Source organism: Homalodisca vitripennis, chromosome 2, assembly GCF_021130785.1.
Source record: "Homalodisca vitripennis isolate AUS2020 chromosome 2, UT_GWSS_2.1, whole genome shotgun sequence".
NCBI classification, from domain to species: Eukaryota; Metazoa; Arthropoda; class Insecta; order Hemiptera; family Cicadellidae; genus Homalodisca; species Homalodisca vitripennis.
In genome coordinates, this window is record NC_060208.1 from 204,788,361 (window position 1) to 204,807,821 (window position 19,461).

At 35.8% G+C, this 19,461-nt stretch overlaps 1 protein-coding gene across 8 annotated transcripts in view; it reads left to right on the forward strand.

Annotated features, from left to right (window-relative positions):
* The window catches only part of LOC124355304 (protein grainyhead), a 299,632-nt gene that overhangs the window by 177,840 nt on the left and 102,331 nt on the right, over positions 1–19,461 (forward strand). Inside the window, exon 1 of one of the 8 annotated variants that reach the window (XM_046806390.1) lies at positions 13,389–13,584. The exons of the other annotated variants lie outside the window; for them this stretch is intronic. The gene's annotated coding sequence lies outside the window, so the exon portion shown is untranslated. Of the gene's footprint in view, positions 1–13,388; positions 13,585–19,461 lie in introns of those variants that run through there. 8 annotated transcript variants of the gene reach the window in all.

The following is a 19,461-nucleotide window of genomic DNA, read 5'->3' on the forward strand; positions in this document are numbered from 1 at the left end:
TTGAGCAGCTTTCCAATTCAGTCAAAATCGAACTGGAATTCAGAGTCACATACGTAAAACGTATGTGCATTTGGTACTGAATCTTAAGAATAATGCCAACAACTTTTCAAGAATATACAAGTAATGCAATAGAGGTGGCTGTAGAACTAAGATAAGAATGAGCTTAATATGGTAGTGTGCCATATTCAATTGGTGGATAAAACATCAATTCTAAATGTACCCAGCAATCAATATTGACACTCGAAACTAGGGCCCGATTTCAGCCAATCGATACAATTGTGCAGAAACAACAATAGTAATGTAGATAATATATAACTAACAACAATAACAAAGAATGTAACAACAATACTCAATACAAACAAGCATAGAGAACAACTACAACATAAATAACAACAGTGAGAAACCGAATTGTAGCACCAAAAACAGACAATGTTGACTGTAAAATCAGAATGTTTTACCGTAAAAAATGCCATGTCCGATTGAGGATTCGAACCCGGGTCTCTGGGATGGAAAACTGAGCTACCAACACCTTGCTTGCATTCATATACACCATTGGCAATGTTATCCAAAGTTGATAATGTGTAATGTGAATATGGTTTACAGTCTAAACTAGTAATCTTAGCCTATATTTACGCTAAAAACTTCCATAAATATATTCAATAAATATTTATGTTCAATAAATATTAAACACTATCAAATTGTCCTTTCCTGAATTTCAAACTACTAAAATAAGGGTCTATTCTGCCCCACTTCCCTCCTCAACATGACTGAAAATATTGTTCAAATACAGTTTTAGCTTATAAGGTTTTCTTAGTATATTTTTGTTATAAATTGCAATTTATTTTCCTTGTAAAATATGACGAAGTAGGCCACAAGTACTAAGTGAACAGTGCTACTAAAATTAAATTAATCCTTGAGAAAATTAATAGATTAAATTGAGTAATAATCCATTTTAAACAGGTAATTAATTTATAAATTTATGCTCGCATCCATATCATATACAATGTTGTAAAACTGTAAAATTAATCCCTAGCGTTAAATATACGAGCGTTTGATGAAGCTCTAGACATAACAAAGAAACAACGCACAGCCAGGTGAATTTGTAGGTGTAGAAAAACGTAACAAAATTAAATGCTACAAACAATACCCCTTTACTCGCACCAGTAACTACGGGTTAGAATATGAAAGGAGCTAATTAAAAATGGGAACAATACCGCCTATTGGAGTAAACCACGGTAGATTGCTAGTTGCAACTAACTCACTGTCTGCAAACGTTATTATATTTAACAAGCAGCGCTAAAAAAGGCGCGGGATGAGCGATTAGGCTTGCCGCGGCTCGGTGGACAAGTAAATTACAGGCGCAGTCCGCTGAGGTGTCGAGGAGGCGCAGCGATAACTGTTACGGCTAAATCCATTGCTCCCGCCAGCAAAAAGCGGAAATGGTTTTGGAGAAAGCCCGTATTGGCTCGTCTAGGGCGGAAAATATGGGCTGCCGCAGGGCACCATTCTGGGACCGATTCTGTTCTTGTTTATTATTACCGCGCGGGAACGTATGGACGCGTTGAGTGGGATTTTCGAAGAATGCGACTTGTTTACAATACATTGTTTGAAATTTCTCGTTATACAATTACCCCTTCCTGATTTCACTTAGCTGTTATTTTTGCCTTTTAACGACCATCATAAAACGTAACAAGATTAGAAAGATGAAATAGCGTAGAGTGATTTTATGATTGCTTCATTTAGTGTACTTCTTTCAACATAATTCGTGGATATTAATATGTTTCTTGGAAAATTAATTTGTACTAATTTAATAAATAAGCGTAAATTACATAAAGTAGTTAAATTTAATGTGATGACAGTGCAAAATACAACGGCAAATGATGTATAACACTCTTGGATATGAAAGATTAACCATCATTGCGATTGTTAAGATTAGCTCCAGTTCACCTTCATCTTACGTGCAGCATCTGAAATCTGATGCTGTTGCAGGCTTGACTCCTGAAATCTGGAGTCGTGTTCGTCTGAAGGGATCAAAAATAGTCGGTGACGAAGAATCAAAACGATTTTTGCGTCGTTTCGACATCAGAAACAGCCAGACTACAAAATGTAGTGCAATCTAGGTGAAGAGGTATTCTAATTATCTCATCAGGTGCACAATTGAGTGCACTATTTTTGGATCCCATCAGACGAACATGACTCCAGATTTCAGGAGTACAATCTGCGACAACATCAGATTTCAGATGCTGCACGTAAGATGAAGGTGAACTGTAGCTAAATTCAACTATTGCATTCGATCAACCCTTCCCACCACAGTTACGTTAAAACTAGCGTTGTTATTATACTCATAGTTCGATTCTTTAAAAATGTTAGAGTTCCATCGACGACAATCTGTAGTTTGCACTAAACATATTGAAAGTGAAACTTACAGTTTTCGCTCAAATGTTCAATCTGTGCAAGGTACTTCGTAAGTTGTAAAATCTGATATAAGAGGTACGAATCTTCTTGGCTTGGCTTGATTATTCGCGTAGTATTGAAGTTTTGAAATTTATAACCCATCAATTTTGCAGTATTATGTGAAACTTTCGCTTGGCTGTCGTGCGTCCAGAATCGTAAACTGCGAGAATGCGCTGAATCATTTTAACATTTATGATTATTCACTTGAAAGTTGTTTATTGACGGTTTTCAAAAGGTTTATTGCGATCGCTCTCGTTATAAAACTTGCATTGAAAAGAATAAAATCCATACGAATGTTAAACACAAGAACACGTTTTGAATTCTTTTCGCGCCTTTGAGGTTATATCACTAAGTAAATGTCAATCCTTCAGAGACCACAGTTTTCAAGTCATGACCTTCAATTGTTTTTACGTATATTCCTTTCTAATTTATTGGTGGTTTCAGAGGCTTAAATGATAGTAGGAAAATAAACTCTACTGATGTTATTTGCACAAACATTTCAATCTTTAGAAAAGTTTTTATTCGACACATTTTTAGGATCTCTCAAAAGATATTATATTTACCCAGACGCAGACTAAAATAGCGTCTACCAAAACAAGTTATGATTTTAAACATAACATGAGTTTTAACGCTCCATGCTATGTGTTATAGCACATGTTATCGACAATTGTATGAAAGAACAATGAAGTCCTAACTTCGCCTTTTAAAATAAAGAGTTCATTCATTCATGCAGTCATTCATTCACATACACAATTTAAAAAACTGACTAACAAAATGTTTACTATGGGTACTCTTATCTGTAAATGTTTTATGGGGCTTTGAAAGGTATTTGTAAAATATAAAGAAAGCGAATAGTATCTAGCAGGTTTCCGTATAAAATCTTGATTGTTTTAACGTCACTTGTCAATTTACGGAAGTTTGAAAGGACTTATATAACTTATATATTGATATAATGAGTATGTATGCTCTTTGTATTCCTGTTACTATCTGAATTTGATTGGCTGTTTAAAGGATCAATAGTTTCATCAGGAATCTAAGAATCTTGAATTTAATATGGGTTCCGAATCACTTAAGTATTGGACAGATTGTATTGACCACTCCAGTGGTCAAATTGACTACTACATAAGTGCCGCTTTAGAATTTTCCCTTGGAGTTTTGGGTAACTCAGCGGGGATGCGGTGTGCACACATTGTTTGCTCTTCACGTCCCATTTCTATCTTTATGTTTGACAAGTTTTTATCTCAACCAGAAGAACCCTTAGGTAAAACCTTAGATTATATAACATTTTTCATGGAATTTCATGCAGAGGCGTTCATAGAATATCACTGAACCCCGTCTCCCTAATCTCACAAACAACTGTAACCTACCGAGTATGTCTACATTGCACCTTCAGAGCATTAACTGGCCATACTGTGCTTTGCTACATTGCAATCTAGTCATCCAACCAGCATCCTACACTGGGCTGAATTCAGAACGGCTATAGGGACGTTCATAGAACATCATGGAACTTGGTCATCCCAAACTCACAAACAACTGTAGCCTACCGAGTATGTCTACATTGCACCTTCAGAGCATTAACTGGCCATACTGTGCTTTGCTACATTGCAATCTAGTCTAGTCATCCAACCAGCATCCTACACTGGGCTGAATTCAGAACGGCTATAGGGACGTTCATAGCGCATCATGGAACTTGGTCATCCCAAACTCACAAACAACTGTAGCCTACCGAGTATGTCTACATTGCACCTTCAGAGCATTAACTGGCCATACTGTGCTTTGCTACATTGCAATCTAGTCATCCAACCAGCATCCTACACTGGGCTGAATTCAGAACGGCTATAGGGACGTTCATAGCGCATCATGGAACTTGGTCATCCCAAACTCACAAACAACTGTAGCCATCCGGTTTAGTCATCCAACTAGCATCCTAGATTGGGCTAAATTCAGAACGGCTATAGGGACGTTCATAGAACATCATGGAACTTGGTCATCCCAAACTCACAAACAACTGTAGCCATCCGGTTTAGTCATCCAACCAGCATCCTAGATTGGGCTAAATTCAGAACGGCTATAGGGACGTTCATAGAGCATCATGGAACTTGGTCACCCCAAACTCACAAACAACTGTAGCCATCCGGTTTAGTCATCCAACCAGCATCCTAGATTGGGCTAAATTTAGAACGGCTATAGGGACGTTCATAGCGCATCATGGAACTTGGTCATCTCAAATTCACAAACAACTGTAACCATCCGAGTTTATGTCATCCAACCATTGCATCCTACATTGAGCTAAATTTAGAACTGGCCATACCGTGCTTTGGTCACCCCAAACTCACAAACACTGTAGCCAATCCGGTTTAGTCATCCAACCAGCATCCTAGATTGGGCTAAATTCAGAACGGCTATAGAGACGTTCATTGAGCATCATGGAACTTGGTCATCCAAACTCACAAACAACTGTAACCTACCGAGTATTCGATTCCTGCAATGTCTGCATTACACCTTGAGAGCAACAATTGAGATTGTTTGAATGAGATTTCTTGTGGTGTGTTTGACAAAAATTTTAGCCAGTAAAAAGCAAAAATATGACATTTGCCATGCGTTGTATAATGTTCCGGCAATAAAAAACTGATTTGATTTGATTTGAGAGCTTCCTAAGTAGGGCTATATTCGGACCGGTTATAGAAGAATCAACACTTAAATTACGAGATTCTCCATTAGTTTATATTTTTACGGGCAACTTCACACATAAGTACAGACAAAATTGTCAAATCAGGTCGTCCTAATTAAACAAAACACAACCGGAAACCGAGTTTCTACGACAGACAGTAGCATTAAACCTGATCATTGTACGGGTGCCCTTTATGACGGACCATATTTCTTAGTAGTTTTATGATTTCACCACCTGGACTTGATTTAAAGTACGAATTTATGACGTGCACGCACAGCGATGACCGTTTTACTGGCAACCATAAAAACACACCGTTACATATATTGTGTATAAACGGTGTTTGCAGCAACCTAGTTTCAATAAAGGTATCGGCTAACATTTACTGTACAAGAATATGCGTATCGTCAGGATCGTAAGTTAGAAAGTTGTAAAAGTCAACTGAGAGTAGTGAACATGCCTTCATGTGACGTCATATATTCCCCTTATATCTACAACACTGATATGTAAAGTCTCAACGTGTAATTTGCACTGAAGTACGAGTATGTTTTTGTAGGTATTTTACGTCTTGTAACCTAAAATTTTTATCCAGGAAAGTTTCGCCAACGCGTTGCTATAGCCAGCTATTTGTATAGGAAAAGATTTGTAATTATAAAATTACTATTTTCTTAACTGCTACACCGACTGTAAATTTTAATACTTTAACGTGTATATAGGATGTAAATTAAGTCCTGTTACGCCTGGATGTATTCCAAACAGATTGAGACATTGATGTACAATCTTCACTATACCTATTAAAATACTTGTTTGAACTTTTCGGAGAGTAAAAATATTTTCCCCCTTTTTCAAAAGCGGGTAGAGGGGGTCACTTTAAATTTTCAACTTAAACCTCGAGTTAACCCTTTATAATCCCCTTTGAAAAAGGATGTCAAGGATGTGACATTTTTTCCTGTCTAAAAATAAAAAAAAGTAATTTAACAAGTATGTGAGGATTGTACATTGATATCTCAATCCGTCTGGAATATATCCAGGCGTATCAGGACTTAATTTACACCTTTAGATGTAAGGGGTTCTTTACCCATAACCTTTGCTAGGATCGTCGTAGAATCGTAAATATGTTTTATTCATGGCATTGTGTTTCTTTTGAATTTACCTCTCAAATGACATGTCACAAGATAGGGTTGCAATTTTAAAATTTAAAGTGACACACCCCTCTACCCTCTTTGAAAAAGCGGGAGAAATAAAATGTCCCAAGAAGTATTTTATAGGTATGGTGAAAATTTTACATCGATATATCAATCCATTTGGAATATATCCAGGTGCATCAGGACTTAATTTACACCTTTAGATGTTTGGGGTTCTTAACCCATAACCTTTGCAAGGATCGTCGTAGAGGTGTTTTATTCATGTCATTTCTTTCTTTTGAATTCACCTTAAAAATGACATGTCACAAGTTAAGGGTTGCAATTTTAAAATCTAAAGTGACCCCCCTTTACCCCCTTTGAAAAAGTGGGAGAAATAATTTTACCCTCCAAAATGTCCCAAGAAGTATTTTATAGGTATGGTGAAAATTTTACATCGATATATCAATCCATTTGGAATATATCCAGGTGCATCAGGACTTAATTTAAACCCTGTACTTATGCATTTAACGATTCGAACAATTCGAAACCAAATACTTTGCAAAGTTTACATTTAACTACATTATAAATGCGCTAATAAATTCCAAGGCAATGCTTAAACCACTATATCAGGAAAACTACTTAAGCTGTGCCTATCGAGGGCGGTCTGCACAGCGGTTTCTATTCAAATTAACCGAGAACTGTTGACACTACTTCCACAGTTGTGCTGTGTTTAGGAAAGTATAAAAAGATCGGTCTCGGTGTAATTTATCGACGGCTGCGTGGGCTCGGCCATGTCACACCATTACACTATCGCGCATGGCTCAGAGACAAAGTATCTTCATCCTTTCTACATGCAAACTACATTAATCTCGAGACCCACACCCATCACATCCTTCTCTGGTCCTCCTGCTGGACAGTTCTCTGCCACTTGTAGTCGTGTCCCACTAGATTTCTCTGCTGTTCACACATCTCACATGGAACTATTCTACATTATTGAATTTCAATCAACTTAAATCGTATCCTTGGCGATCCTTATCCTTCTGCTCTTGTTGGACAGTTCCTTGTCACTTTTAGTTGTGGCTCACTAGGTTTCTCTGCTGTTCACACATCTCACATGGAACTATTCTACATTATTGAATTTCAATCACCTTAAATCGTATCCTTGGCGATCCTTATCCTTCTGCTCTTGCTGGTCAGTTTCTCGTCACTTTTAGTGTCCCACTAGATTTCTCCACCGTGCAAACATTTATCTGTCGGAAACTAAGATGGGAATTGTTTAATACATTTAGGACATTCTTTAAATGTCATAACATTAATATTTGTCTTAGAAAAAGGTTTAACGTTTATTAACTTGCTTTATTATAATAAGTACGTAAAATTATCTCAAAGCGTACAATTTATGTACTTTTCATTAAAATAAAACATATTATATATATATATATATATATATATATATATATATATATATATATATATATATATATTTTATGTTCAGAAATATTAGAAAATCCTCTTTAATATCCGTATTTTAAACAAGTCTCACCAATTTGGAGAAAACGTGTTGGTTTCCTAGTAACGCCTACTCGTGAGTGGACACACTGATCACTTGTAACGGGGAACCCCGAAGTGAAAAGTTATGACGTACAGAGTGTAAATTCTTGATCAGCAGAAAAACTCAGTCCCCAGTTCTATCAACTTGTACTTGTAGCTTGCCCGTGCTGTCCGACTAGCCGGGTTACATCAGCAGACTCCTCTGCTCTCCATCGTGCTCGACCCAGAGCATTCAATTAACTACGTGCCTCCCTAGGTGCCTCCCCAGCTCCTCCCTAGCTCCTCTCCTCTCCTCCTGGAGTCGTGACATCCGCCGCGGCCCGCTACCGGACTACTGTCCGAATCTAGGAAGTGGAAGCGCTCTGCTGTTATGGACAAATGAATATCTAATCAAATTTTCTTAAAGCTGTCAGTATTTTTTGTTCCATGTTTATTTTGATAGTAATTGGATAACTAATTTATTGACACGGTTATCGGCAAAGTGTCAGAAAAATATGTTTCACGCTGAAAAAAATCTTTTTTCCTGAATTGCCACTACTAAACAACCTTTCATATCAAAGTGTGTGATCTCTCAACGATGTTTTAAGCTTTCCTGCCTGCTGTTACAGCATTTCTTCTGTGCGGATGTTTTATAGCTGTGTCATATTCCAAATTTAGGCTGACCAATTGCGCAATTGTTCGTACTGATCAACTATAGAAAAGTGAATAATAATTAACGCGTTATATTTTTTGTTGTTTCTATATTGGATATATATTCCGTATATCTGTACCTTTTTTTGGTTTTTTCGGTATTGACTGATGAAATGTACATATGAAAAGGCCAACAGTTTGAGTAATTACTTAATAAGACAACATTTTATAAAATGGATCAAGCTTTATATATCAAGAAAAATTACAAAATTGGCACTTTAAAAATAAAATAAAAACCTAATAAATTGCAAAAAAATGTGTAGTGCGTATTGTATGTTTACCCTTTTCAACAACTTCATTTAATACAATTAATGATCTGTTACAGGTATGGCTGATTATGAACACTGAGTTACATGTAAGTAAGTATATCTATTTAACATACTATATGGAAGTTTGAAGTCTCCATATCTTCACCATTGCATCTTAACTTCTGAAGAGTAAAAAGGTGTATAAATTACCGAAGGTTCAAACCGAAAGTAAATGTTGATTGCAATATAAGATGACATGTTGATGAATAATTTCTCTTCTTTAACAATTCAATCTATTTATTTATTTCATATACTTCGTCCCACACGTATTGCTAAAGTAAAATGCTTGCAAACTATAACTAACATTATACGAGCAGAAAGGTCTCATGATTTAGAGGTTTCACAAGAGCATGTAGTACAACGTGTCGCTACTGAAAATGACGAGCAACGAGAATACAGATTAGAAGACGTCGAGACGGAAAACTTCGTAGGGTTTTATAACTTAATAATTATTTACTGGCATATAAATGTGCCGTCACTGCAGCTGTGCAATATCACGTTTGTGTATATATTGCGGTACATTGCATTTCCATGAGGTACGGGTTTCTAATTGCATAAATAGAATTTGGTGACTGTTGTTTGCATGGACGAATTTTAATGGCACAACCAAAATTTTCCAAATGAATTAGTACGTCTTTTTTAACCGTCACCCTAATAGCTTCATAGCAAACATAAGAAACATAAACGCATATTTTGCTCTAGTATCCTTTAATGCAGAATAGGACAGGACAATAAATAGCCATGGCATTTATAGTTTTATCGATTGCGGATAAGTATATCATTAAATGAACCTCAAAACTCGATTTACCAGAAAAAATACCGAGCAAAGCTCGCTTTCCTCATATTCTTTAGTTACTTGTATACTTTTATTTTGTTAAAAGAATTTTAATAGTTGGTTTTAAAACAATTTTTTATACAGTTTGAGTGATTAAAGTATAATAAAATGTGAATGTCTCAAAGATATTATTTTGAAAGCTTATATTTTCTTTGCACATAACCTTTGTAAAGTTCCTGATTGCCAACGGCCACTTGCCTAAATTTTTATTCCTATAAATATTTGCACTGATTAAATTGGAAATAAAACAAAAACAGCGTAAATGAAGCCAACGCCGAGCCTTGGGGAACACCGTATCATACTGAGCCAAATTCAACAGATGAGACCTCTTTTGCATTTCAGCCAGTAGGAAGTAAAAATAACCGGATAACCGGAGGCTCGGATCGACCGGGACCGCACCCAAGTGACCGCCAACCCGGTCTGACCTGTCCACCTGTACCCGACACCGACCTTCCTCCATTCATAACACCACTTTCTAGCTCACAGTCTGTAACAAATAGACCGGGTTTGTTACACAGCTTTCTCGCCACATCCTCTTATTTGTGGCCAACTGCTTATCACAGCGCGCGCTGCTCCGCTTCTGGTCAGCTGTTTCCTAGCTCACAGTCTGTAACACATAGACCGGGTTTGTTACACAGCTTTTCTCGCCACATCCTCTTATTTGTGGCCAACTGCTTATCACAGCCGCGCTGCTCCGCTTCTGGTCAGCTGTTTCTAGCTCACAGTATGTAACAAATAGACCGGGTTTGTTACACAGCTTTCTCGCCACATCCTCTTATTTGTGGCCAACTGCTTATCACAGCGCGCTGCTCCGCTTCTGGTCAGCTGTTTCTAGCTCACAGTCTGTAACAAATATACCGGGTTTGTTACACAGCTTTCTCGCCACATCCTCTTATTTGTGGCCAACTGCTTATCACAGCCGCGCTGCTCCGCTTCTGGTCAGCTGTTTCTAGCTCACAGTCTGTAACAAATAGACCGGGTTTGTTACACAGCTTTCTCGCCACATCCTCTTATTTGTGGCCAACTGCTTATCACAGCCGCGCTGCTCCGCTTCTGGTCAGCTGTTTCTAGCTCACAGTCTGTAACAAATATACCGGGTTTGTTACACAGCTTTCTCGCCACATCCTCTTATTTGTGGCCAACTGCTTATCACAGCCGCGCTGCTCCGCTTCTGGTCAGCTGTTTCTAGCTCACAGTCTGTAACAAATAGACCGGGTTTGTTACACAGCTTTCTCGCCACATCCTCTTATTTGTGGCCAACTGCTTATCACAGCCGTGCTGCTCCGCTTCTGGTCAGCTGTTTCTAGCTCACAGTCTGTAACAAATAGACCGGGTTTGTTACACAGCTTTCTCGCCACATCCTCTTATTTGTGGCCAACTGCTTATCACAGCCGCGCTGCTCCGCTTCTGGTCAGCTGTTTCTAGCTCACAGTCTGTAACAAATATACCGGGTTTGTTACACAGCTTTCTCGCCACATCCTCTTATTTGTGGCCAACTGCTTATCACAGCCGCGCTGCTCCGCTTCTGGTCAGCGGTTTCTAGCTCACAGTCTGTAACAAATATACCGGGTTTGTTACACAGCTTTCTCGCCACATCCTCTTATTTGTGGCCAACTGCTTATCACAGCCGCGCTGCTCCGCTTCTGGTCAGCTGTTTCTAGCTCACAGTCTGTAACACATAGACCGGGTTTGTTACACAGCTTTCTCGCCACATCCTCTTCTTTGTGGCCAACTGCTTATCACAGCCGTGCTACTCTGCGTCTGGTCAGCTGTTCCCTCTGTGCCCACTTCCAGTGGCGGTAATGTCGCGTGGACCGATAACTCCAGATCTTGTACGCGCCTTCGTGACCCACAACCGTGTTAGCGCGCTGTACCCTCGTCGTGCGCGCGGGATTAGTTTTGTGAATGATGTGTAGACTGAGATACACGTTGTCGCCGGCACACACGCACTCACGGGCGCAGAAGGTTTACCTTGTAACACCTTAGATTCATGACTAAACAGTACTCTGTGACAATGACAGTATAGTATACGTCGTTTGGTTATTATACTCGTTATGATGTTTACTATATATATATATATATATATATATATATATATATATATATATATATATACTAACCACTTTAGGATACCATTACAAATATCAAAGATAGATTTGATCGAGGAAATGCTCTACGTGACTAACCTGCTGCTGCCCTAATACCTTCCACTTGTGTGTGTGTGTGTGCGTGTGTGTGGGTTTGTAACTACGTGTGTCCAGCGGCACTCCCTGTCTACTAATACTATACGCTAGGTACAAACATACACAATCAGGTCCTATTTAGGTACGTTTTAATCTGTGTTTACTCACAAGGTGGTAACAGTTAAAATTTAATTTTTTATGTTTAAAATAAAATGTATACAAAGCATTAAAACAATTATAATACGTCATGTTATAATACTCATGAGGTAGTCTGGTTGAAGGTAGCGCACCAAACGTACACAGGTTTGTGTAACTCAACAGAGATTGGTTCTAGAGGCAATCTGCCGCCGCCATATTCTATCGATCTGCTACTACAGGATCAGAAACTATGAGTTTGAGTTATTAACAACATTAAACATTATGCTTGTTTACATCTGTTTTTGGACATATAAATTAATTAATCTACAAACATACCTTCTATTTTTCATTTCGGAAACAATATTACAAACAATACACTGCCTGTTTTTGCTTTTCCTGCTGTTTTGATAAACCAGTAACTAGGAAACAACATTTTCTATAAAAAATGGTACAGGTGTACGTTTTTGATTATGCAATCGTAAAATATTGAAACTACATAATGCTATAAGAAAATACCATCTTAACTATTGTTCTTGACCGGGCAGTTAAAAAAATCGACATGTTATGGAGTCATTATTTTGGACGTATGGCTTTTTAAACCACTATTCAAGACATTAATTTTTAACACCGACTTCTTTGAACAAATCTTGTAAATTTACCGAGTAATGTACATTTTATTTCTGCCTTCACTATGTCATAATTATTCCTCTGCTATTATTTCTTTTGAACCCTATTTTAGTAGTGTACTTTAACAGAATTTATTTATTCCGTCACCGGACTTCTAATTGAGGCATCTCAACGATTGAGATAAATTGGTGTGAAGAATGAGCGTGGAGACCCTGTGTAGACGTATCATTAATTAAAACCCCATTAACTAGAGTAACGACATGACCTGCAGTATAAGGTGGATTCCGAACCGGTAAAGCTGTGGCTGACTGACAAGGCTGACGCTCAGTTGTTGTATTTGCTCTGAGGTCCAACTAAAGCTTTCTGGTCAACCCGACATACCGGACCTTTCTTAGTGTCCATTCTTATGTGGAAAAGACAAGCCGAAGTGAAGAAAAGAACATCGTTGACTTATATTTTCGTAGTTTGAACCTCAATGTAAATGCATTAGAACTCGGATACACAAAGTGTCTTACGTGGTAGTCTATTTTAACTTTTATTGCGTGTCAATTGCATATGTATTTCAAGTACAAATGAATACAGTCTCACTATTCTGATACGAGATTATTTCGCAATTAATCACGGAATTCGTTAAACGTGTTGTTTGATTGTCGCATTTTCAAACATTTTTTATCTCAAGGTCTCGTCCCCCTTCCACCTTGTAGGGAAATGCGTAGTGAGGAGGTGGTAGTGTGGGGATGTCCCCTCCCTCCCCCTCCCTACTATCAGTGCAGTGAGGTGGGGAGGGGGCCGGCCGGCGCGGACTCACGGCGGTGGACTGTACGCATCAGTGCCATCTCACGTCGTGACTAGTGCTGACCGTGATCTGCGCAGTGCGGGAACATGTAGTGCAGTGCGCATGCGTACTCAGTGACAGTGTCTGCGTATAGTGAGTGACTGCCCCAGTGCTCGTATCTGGCAACACGCATCCCCTTGGAATTGTTTGTGAGGATTAACTTGAAAAAAGGTCAGCACCTTAGAACATTTTATTATTAAAAATTAAAATTACGCTCTCTCAAGGTGTTTTGAAGTTGTTCTGTCGACCGAGAATTCAGCTTACAAAAATTACTATTTATAATAATAATCGAAATCTAAATGATTAATTAATCCTAGATGTAATTTTTATCATTATTAAAGACATTCATTTTGTCCCTAAATGGTTAGTAAAAGTGTGAATTTGGTCTGAAATCAGTAGGTATTATTTTTTATACAAAGACAAATTTAACAATTTTTTACTGTTTTTACGACATAAATTATATTTATGTGTAATCATGTACGGCATTAAAACCAAAACACTGTTTTAAACAACTCAAAAGTTATGTGTATAGAACTGTGTAGGTGTGTACAAAATAGCACTAGTGCTGACGAATAAATTAAGGGTCAAGAAAAGATAGAAGGGCGGTCTAAAAATAAGGAATTGTTCATTAAAAAGGAACAATGCTTATACCCAATCTTTCTGCATAGTAAAATTACGCTAATCTATAATATAAAGCATTTGATAGTGTATTTTTATTAGAGATATTGTTGTGCATAACTATAAAAATAAATCTAAAAAATTTCCCCAAAATTAATAATATCTATCAATTTAAAACTTTCTGGGAGGTACGTTAAAATCCAAGCATAATCGTTTTGAATACAAACAATCTACCATTATTCTTTCCATATTATTATTAAACATAATATATAACCGTATATTGAGTTAAAAGTCAAAATTAAATTTCACATAGCTAAGAGATCAGTTTTGGTTTCCACTCAATTTGCGTAGAGAAATGTGGCGTTAGTTGAAAAGTGGGTAGTTACACATATGTATAACATTCAAACCATAACTGAAAAAGGTAAGAGGTCAACAGATAAAAAAGGCTCCTTTAAAGTGCACATCTTTGTGCAGGACAGAATGTTTTGTCGAGTTACTTGTTAATTGTATCATATCTTGTGTGGTAGGTGTGAACATATTCTCACCACTTACAAGTACCCCCAATACATCCTAGTTTTTATTTTTATTTTACGAATTTAAATTCAGAATTTAAAAAACAGTGTTGTAACACACGACGATGCAGGCAGGGTTTGAATTTTGAAGCTTCGGTTAAATATTTAGGGTAACTCGGTAAAATTATTTTAAAGAGTTTGAAATTATAAACAGTTACATCTAAAAGATTAGCGGGTTTATGGTTGGTCTGAAAGTAGAATTCAATTTATAAATGTATATATTCATAATTAATAATACTCGTATTCTATGACAATAATATGCTTGAATTTGAAATCGTTATTTGACCACAGTCTTATAGATTGGCGTACTTCAGAAACAAATATATCGGTGCCATGAAATTTATGTATAATAAACGTAAAATTTCTACTGTTCCTATGAGAGTGATTAAAACGTCAAACTACTTTGTCTTTCTATCTTTCAAGGATTATGCTATATTACTACTGTCGATGTATAATGCAGATTAACGTTATCATTAATAAATAAATAATAGTTACTTCTACAAAAACAGAGTCGAAAAAATGTATATGAAAATGACGAAAGCTTCAGTTCTTTAAAAGAGCCTTCAAATATAATATGTGATAAAAAAAATAATTTTCCCACCCAATTTTTACCTATTTCTAGACAAAGTATATATTTTATTATTTAGAATTAATTCAGAAGTTGATGGTATAAATGTTAAAGGCTATAATTAAAAACTTAAATAAAGAAAGTTTGTTAGGAGTCTTTGGAGAACAACAGTTAACCATTATAACAGCAATAAGTCCATAAACGAAAATACGTGACTTCATTCAGGTTTACATAAATTATGTTTATTATTCTAATGCAAAACGTAGAAAGTTAAAAAAAATATTTTAGGGTTAAAGCAAATGTGTTCACATTTTTCAAACAACTTTGTCATTGCTGAGATTTTTTTACGTAGAGGAAATGCATTACTACTTATTGTATTGTATTACTACTATTGTACCTAATTATTCATAACTGTTTTCAATGTTTCTTCAATAAGTTGTAATATAAATAAATAATAATTTCATAATATTTAAGCTATATTGGACTTGTCTTAACCACAAACACATGCAGCATCATATAGTCTATAAATTTAGGAACAATATAGATGTGGAATCGAAAAATTAACAAAATAAACTAGTTGATAAAGAAATTAAGTAGGCTAAATTAAAATCCGAGTATAGGTATGATTTGACACAAAACCCATTATGCTTAAATTCATTCAGTGTATAAATAAGCTTGTTGGGGTTAACTCTTAGACAAAAAATAAAGATAAAAATAAAGCTGTATTGGATTTTTACAAAACACGAACATATTGCACAACAAATGGTCTACATATTTAGGAATAATATAGATGTAGAATCGAAAAACTAGCAAAATAAACCAGTCAATAAAGAAATAAAATAAATTAAAACCATAGTAAAAATATAAATTGGCACTAAAACCGTTATGTTTATATTCATTCAGTGTACAAAAATAAGCTTGGTGAGGTTAACTCTTAGATAAAAAATAAATATCAAAGTTTTAGGGGTTAAATTAAAGTAAAGTTTATTTTTACACTGTTATTAAATTTTACTCCCTTTCGACTTGAGGTAATTTTCACATTACGTACGTTAATTGAATAAATGAATTTTATTTCTCTGAATAAAAAAAAACATGTCAATATATATATATATATATATATATATATATATATATATATATATATATATATACGTATATTATTGTGCAATGTGTTTGTGTTTTGTAAAAATCCAATACAGCTTTATTTTTATCTTTATTTTTTATCTAAGAGTTAACCCCAACAAGCTTATTTATACACTTAATGAATTTAAGCATAATGGGTTTTGTGTCAAATCATACCCACTTTGATAAGCTGTGTGTGACCAGTGTTGTAAAAAATATATAAATTACAAATAAGTAATTATTACAGTCTAGCATTATTTCAAAGTCTTTTTATCCACTCGCTGTAACATCTGATGGTACATAGTTCTGTTTAAAAAGTATAATACATAATTTAAGGTATAGAAAACATAATTGTGTAAAAAAGGAAAAGGTATATGTATAATACAAAAATACTATTTTAATATAATTTAAATTTATTTTATTATTAATCAAAAATTGTTCATCAATTAATGTTTTTAAAATTGGTAAAATTCGATCAATTAAAATTCTCACAATTTTCAATAAGTAATACAAATATTCCAATGTAGGGTTGTGTAAAATCCGAATAAATAATGAACTAATGAGTTTTTTATATATAAAACAGCATTTTTATCGGATCGTTTCGGCGCGAGGGGTGAAACGCTCGTGGGAGGAAGCGGCCGTCACGCGAGGGGAGGGTTAAGGGACAATGCGGAGGCGGAGATTCTGACAGGTGAATGAATGAAGCTCCGCGGCGCTGCGCAGACACAGCGCAAGCGCAATGCTCGAGATGTGGCTGTAGCTGAGTTTCCTGCCCCTGGACGTTAGAACATTCACACGGTAGACTATGGGAATGGGCGACAGGCCGGGGTAGACCATTGTCCTGAGTGACCCCTCATAACGGACCTGCAGATGATGACACCGGCCCTTAGCCCTAGCTAGCCTCCTCTCTACAATGCAGTGGCCACCTGTTTAATATGCGAGTCGCTCACCACTGCCCTTCGCGCCAGGGCACGGCCCTACAGGACCATCTCGCTAATGAAAGGGTTCTTACATTTGTCTCGGATCCGGATGATAAACCTTGCCGTACAAAATTTTCAAAGCATACTCCAAATCAGAGGGTTTTTTAGAAAACTTTTGCAATTGTGGAACAATATTTGTTTATTTAAACACACCTAAAAATCGGTTTAGTAAGTAGACTACAATTTTTTTAAATTATGAAAACATTTTAGCGTTAATATTATGTATAATATTTGGTACAAGTTACTCACTGCAGTTAATTTGAATACGATTATTTTAATTATACTTATAAAATACTTTTGAAGAACAATATAAGTATGGATCCAAACAGCGTTTAATGCTTGATTGGCGCAGTCCTTAAATGATATGTTCTGAAATTCTGCTGAACAGAATTGTTGTTTTAGTAAATTATTCTACTCTGTACGCCTATTATATTGTTCAATTTAACATAAAAGTTCATTTGGATGGTTTACCCAGTAACTTGCTCCCAATTTACAAACTATTTACTTCTAAATCTAAAACTATGATGTATTAAAAATATTAAAATTATATTTTTTAAATATTTTACGGAATAATTTGTTATTATTAATTTTCTTATTGTGGCCAAAAATTATAAGTATCAGGATAAGGTATTTAATAAATTAAGCACCATTTGAAATTTTGTTTCTGGAAATGGAAACTTGGTATAAAACAATTGCTCATGAAATGATTCTACTTAAGGGTTTACATTTATTGTTATCGTGTATTAGGAGATAAATTTTGTATCTTCTTTAATTATACATTTTTGGTGGTATAATAATAAATATTTAAATAACAAACATACTAACAAACCTTAGAAATGGAAATTTTGAACGTTTAAACTGATTGAGATTGACTATTAAAGCCATACGGAACGTTATTCTAAATTAGTACTAATAATTAAAGTGTTAATACATTGTATTTAGTTACCACCACAAACTTACTTTAGACCTACTAAATCAGCTACCTAATAACAAGCTTGCAGTTGATAATTTCATTTTAACGCCGAAATAACAGACGTGCGCCGGTCCATAATGACAATACGGTAGAGTGGGTGACTTGCGTCCACTCAGAGTAATGTACATTTAACAGGGCCGTGCGCCTGCGTACTACGCTTAATAACACAGCGCCTGCGCGGTACACTCACTCCCCGCACTCGTGGTGCGCAGGTCTCGTGAAGCACTAGCCCACCTCATCATGTTCTACTCAATCACAATTTATTGTACTGTACAACCACATTAGGAACGTCACTGTCCGAATCGGGAGTCTTGTTACATTCTGTTCCTGGGTAAAATCATAAACTATCACTCAATAAAATATAATAGATACATCATTTAAAAAAATCATCATAATCTATATAATAGTTTCAAATACTGTAACTAGGATTAGTAATAGCAATATAAATTGTTCACTTTAAATTATTAAAAAATTGTTAAAATTTCTTTCTGCTTTGCTCTTGTTATCAGAATTAGTTTAATAGTTGCGTCATGTTAAGACTATTGACACACGTAACCGAATGAGTATTGGAAATCATTCATAATAATAATATTCTATACTATAGGTAACTTATTCGTTACGAGATTGCACAGTATTTGGTTAACATATAAATTCATAGGCCAATCACTGATCGGTTTGGTAGCCAGAAGTTTAATATTGTACACCGTAGATAATATTTTCGTTACCAAAGTATACAGTATCTGGCTATTATAAAATATCATAGGTCAGTCATTGATCCGTTTGGTAGACAGAAGTTTAATATTGTATACCATAGCTAATATTTTCGTTAGCAAAGTATACATTATCAGGCTATTATAATATATCATAGGTTCATTACCACATTTGGTCCAGCTTCTCTAAAGGCTGTTTAATATGAACATGCCAAATTTCAAAACCTCCCCCCTTCGTTCACTAAAAATTCTAAAATTACCTATCGATTAGTAATAATTTATAATAATTACAACATATACGTGCCTCTGTTGTGAAGAATTCGTGAAAGCGTATTTGTCTATTCTTGACATAAACACAAAACCGACAGCATTGACAATTTAACAGTTGATGTATAGATATGTCTCATCCCTAAATGAAAATCATGGGTAACCCCTTGAATAACACAGTTAATTTTTAATAACCGTTTTGGGCACATTCTTTTTAATAGTGCCCAAACTATCTTTA